Source organism: Benincasa hispida, chromosome 4, assembly GCF_009727055.1.
Source record: "Benincasa hispida cultivar B227 chromosome 4, ASM972705v1, whole genome shotgun sequence".
NCBI lineage: Eukaryota > Viridiplantae > Streptophyta > Magnoliopsida > Cucurbitales > Cucurbitaceae > Benincasa > Benincasa hispida.
Window position 1 is genome coordinate 13,111,135 of NC_052352.1, and position 4,929 is coordinate 13,116,063.

Below are 4,929 nucleotides of genomic sequence, written 5' to 3' on the forward strand. Positions count from 1 at the left end.
ATATTGTTTTCAGACACTTGAGAATAGAAACTCCATGGTGATAGAGAATGAAAAGAAATCAAGTAGTTTAATGTAGAAAACCTGTTTCATACTTAACCTTTTAAGATCATTAGGATTACACTGTTAAAAAATCCCTCTCTTTTATGTTAATTAGTTATTCTTCTCCATAAATAAAATAAAATAACATAAAATAAAGATTACCAAGGGTGATTTTTAGATGTCTAATTAAGCTTTAACTTCTATAAATCTCTAATTACAATGGTAAAAAATAGATTGATTGTGTAGGTCCGTTTAGTAACCATTTCGTTTTTTACTTTTGGTTTTTAAAGATTAAGTCTATTTCCTCCACATTATTTACAATGATTTGCATCTTTCTTAAGTATAATGGTTGAATTATTAGCCAAATTCCAAAATCAAAAATAATTTTTAAAAGCTATTTTTTTTTAGTTTTCAAATTTTGCTTGATTTTTTAAATCATTGATAAAAATAATTAACAAAGGAAGAAATTTGAAGGTGAAAGTAGTTTTTATAGACTTAATTTTCAAAGAAAAAAACAAAACAAAAAAAAAATGGTTACTAAATGGAGCCGTAATAATTTGATGTTGATTTTTAGTTTTTTAAAGTTAAGTTTATATAAACATTGCTTTGTTAGTATTTTTATTTTGTTATCTACTTTTTAAAAACATTTTTAAAATTCAAGAAAAAAATAGTTTTAATTTGACCAAAAATTTAAATATTCTGATTAGAAATTTTTTAAAAAAAGTTTGAGATACAAGTTCATTTTTTTTAAAAAAAAAAAAAAATAATAATAATAAAATAAAACTAATACTTAATTGAATGACGTCTCATCAAATTTTATAACTCAAAAGTCTCAATCAAAGGGTTATTTTTAAATATAAGAAAATGAATCAAAATATTTACGAATAATAACAAAATATAACTGTCTACTTGTGATAGACCACAATACAAAGATAGACTACTATATATGTCTATCATGATACAATAGTAGTCTATCGTGGTCTATTACAAATAAATTGTGATATTTTATTATTAATTATAAATATTTTTAGTAATTTTGTTATATAAAATAATTTTCCTAAATAAGTTACTTTCATTATTGTCTCATATAAACATCCAAAGAAAAAGAAAAAAAGAGAGAGAGAGAGAGAAATTTAAGTAAAATCAATTCTGTGAAGAAGACCACTTGTAATTATTAATGAAAGTAGTTAAGCTAATTTACGTCGTCGCTCTTGCCTCTATATTTGTCTTTAATATTATAGCTTTATGCCGTATTTGTTATTATCACACATCAACCTTCTCTCAATAATTAAATCCATTTTCTATGCATTTCTCAATTTCCACCGCATAATTTTGTCCATCTAAAGTATATTTCAATTCATTAACGTTTTATATTCTCGATTAAAAGGTTAAAAAGTTTAAATCTCTCGATCTGCAGTTTTTTTTTTTTTTTAAAAAAAATTTGAAGTACACTAACTTGAGTATAGCTAAAATAATTAATGTACATATCATTAACCAAAAGATCGTAAGTTCGAATTTCTCATTTTAAATATTGGGTTAAACTTAAAAAAGAATAGTTAGAGTGGAAATAAGGACCGATGTTGGAAAAAACCTAACTTAGGATTTGTTTAGATTTTTCTTTTAATATATTTTAAACATAATTTTAACTCATTGGTTTATTTTTTAAAAATAAAATTTAATTTATTTTCCAACCAAACAAATAGATTTGGAAGTAGTTAAATGAAGTCGCCTTGTCATTTCATCCACATCAGCATTTAATGATGCAGTCAACATTCCGTTAGTTTAAAGTTAAGACATGAACTATTTAGAACCATTTTGCAAATCTGAGGGACTAAAGTGTACGATTAAAAATTTTAGGGACCAAATAGACATAAACTCTAAACCTGGGGGCAAAAATTATAATTTACCATAATTTTTTTATCAACAATATTCCAAGATGAAGATCGAAACATCATATATGATTGACAAATATGTATAGTTCTATGACGTAAAATGATAAGTTTGATTTAAGTGTTTGTTAATGAATCTCCTAACATCTAAACTAAGTTGGTATTTGATGTTAGCGATTAATACATAATCAATTCGCATATAATGCATGTTTGTTTGTTTGCTATATAATCACTTCTTAAATGACTTCTAATTAAAAATGACCCCTTTTGTTAGGTAAGAAAAGCCAATAATGACCATCCCTGGCTTTAAGTTTAACAAAATACATCAAATTCTACTAGTACTCAAAAAGTCATACTTTTATTAATTAATATGATAAGTTTTAAAAACAAGGTATAATTTTAAACAAATTGAACTATATGGTAGTTTCTTATGAGGTTGCAACTTGCAAGTTAATTAGAATCATTGATTCTTAAAACTTAAAAAAAAAAATTATTTGAATTTATTTTTACTCTTTTTTTAAAGAAAAATGATTAGATTTGATAGGTATTTATCCACATTTTTTTCTTGAATCAATAATATATACGAAAATTAAAAAAAAACTTTTGAGATATATGTCTTAATCAATTAGACTATATTCATATATATTGGTGAGCGTGGTTGATACTCCTTGTTGGTATCCCAAATGAATACCATATTAATATTGCAAAAATTTCGAGTCCTTTTCTTTTAAAATATATGTATGTCTACTTCTTGAACATTATAAAAGTCACCAAAAACAAAAAAAAAAGAAAAAAAAAACATAATGCCAACTAATATTAGGATAGAGAATCTTTATAGATGGATTCCATTTACTTAAACAAAGAGATAATGATAATGAACAATTTAATTTGACACAAAGATCGACCATATTTATTTTAGTACAATAAATATAGGATATGGAGATTTGAGCATCTACGTACAATCTAAAAAAAAAGTATATGTCGAATACTATCAAGTTATATACGTGTTACAGATTGACAACATATTAGAAAACAAATTATTAATTAATAAACAATAAATTTTGAGAGATTAAAATATTGTATCCTCATAAATTAAAGTATATGATATGTATATATGAAGATGTGTTTTTAAATTACTGTATGTGTATTATTGTGCTAAGGCATTATATAGAGAAAAAAATATATTTTTCTATTGTTTTAAGACTTCAACAACATGTGATGTAGAGTTGATGGATGAATCAAACCATTTTTTTTTTTTTTTTTAAAAAAGACATAAATAGTTGAGTAATTATCAAGTTAGCAACAAAATAGGAATAAAATATAACAAAAATCTACATTATCATAATTCTAAAGGTTATATTTCTTGAGATTTATCAATTTATTAAGTTCAAATAAAAAATAAAGAATAAATGTCTCAAATTGTAACATCATTATTTTTTTTCTCCCTCTTATTTTATGTTCCAATTTTTATACGATTTTTCTAATAAAAACACATATACATGTACGATACTTATCTATTACATTTTTTCAATATAATTTTTTAATTAAAATTAAACTATGAACCAAACATCTTTCATCTTATATCTCAATCAATATTATTTCACAAGAAGAAAAATGTGATACCATGATATTTAAAAACTGTCATATTTAGAATTCATGACAGTTATTTTTCGTCATGGTATCCCCTGTAAAGATATGATGTTCAATGACAGTTATCAAAAAATGTCATAATTGAGCTTTAAATGACAATAAATAATTGTCATTAATGAACGATTACTGTAATGATAAACTGTCATTGTCAAGTTTAATATGATATGTTATCATTGTCATCAAATGACTCAAAATTGGCTAATTTATGTAGGATTTTAGGTAATGATCACAATTATAAAATGTCAAAACAGAATATATAGTGATATTTTTCCCTTGTCAAGAATAAATGGACCACAACAATTTTCAGTGTCATTAAAATTTGACTCATGATGAATTTTGTATATCAAAAAAATATTATATCATGATATATTTTAACTGTCATGGAATTTAACATTTTTACACTTTTTTGATGTCATTAAGATGCACTTTTTTATAGTTGTTATTTTTGTGAACCCTGTCGTTATATATAAGATTTCCATAAGGAATCAATGTTTTTCAATCCCAAAAACACAAATAAAAAATACTTTCATATATAGAAATGAGCATAAAGCTGATAATATTTTTACATAACATATCAACTAATAAACATTGATAAAGGTTTTACAATAAGCCATATTAGATTACATTTCAATCAAAGTTTAGCTACTAACCTACAAAAAATCATATAAATATATCAATGCTCTATGTGTTTTTTTCCTCCAACAAATTCTTATAAGGCATGTTAAGAAAATAAAAAATTATTTAGAGTTCAACTCTACCCACAAATATTGACAATAATAACAATATAAGAAGGTTTTACCTTTCTTAGTTAATAATTTTTCCAACACATTATTATTGCCCAAAGCATGGAGTTCATAACCTATATTCGCAAGTATGGATACCCACAATCAAATTGGGTAAATGTTTTACTTATACAATATTGATATAATATCCTATACTCGCAATTCATCAATGTCAACAATCATAACAATATTCAACAAAATTCTCCAAAACAGTAGTAAACACGTAATACTCGAACAAAATGCACTCCAAAAGCAAAACACCAAATACCACATATGATGCAAAAAATATGTGCGATCCTACAAACTCAGTCCATTCAAATCGCACACAATCAATGTCATCTTGTGTATAAATAGATGGTGCACCTTTCATCTGTATACAAGAAAGTGGATCCTAACTTATGCATTAAATTTCTAGTTCAAATTGTTTGAAGTCCTACAGTACATACCATGTTTACAATTGAAGTATTCTTGGATAGTATTGTTTCACGCATAAACCGCATAACATAGTAGTCACATTCAACCACGCCCAATTGTTTAGGACACTGTGCATAGAGCATAAGAAACATAGA